Raw genomic sequence first — 203 nt, 5'->3', positions numbered from 1 at the left:
CCCGGACTCCCACCCAACGAGGGTAGGGCCGACCGGGAATGAACCATTATGTATTATTAAAGTTGCTCTCACAACCGGCCGTCGCTACCGGCGGCCGTCTGTTACCATCTGCTAGACTAGTGTTTTTTCAACCTTTTGAGACCGCTGCCTATTGCTGGCATTCTCAGATTCTCAATGTCTATTGCCCTTTACATTGAAAGTAG

At 49.8% G+C, this 203-nt stretch overlaps 1 protein-coding gene across 1 annotated transcript in view; it reads left to right on the top strand.

Moving 5' to 3' along the window:
• LOC119586257 (SNF-related serine/threonine-protein kinase-like) overlaps nucleotides 1-203 on the top strand; it is a gene marked incomplete in the record, with an annotated part of 91676 nt that overhangs the window by 77174 nt on the left and 14299 nt on the right.

This window comes from Penaeus monodon, chromosome 21 (assembly GCF_015228065.2).
Source record: "Penaeus monodon isolate SGIC_2016 chromosome 21, NSTDA_Pmon_1, whole genome shotgun sequence".
NCBI classification, from domain to species: Eukaryota; Metazoa; Arthropoda; class Malacostraca; order Decapoda; family Penaeidae; genus Penaeus; species Penaeus monodon.
This window is presented reverse-complemented; position numbering and strand designations above follow the sequence as displayed.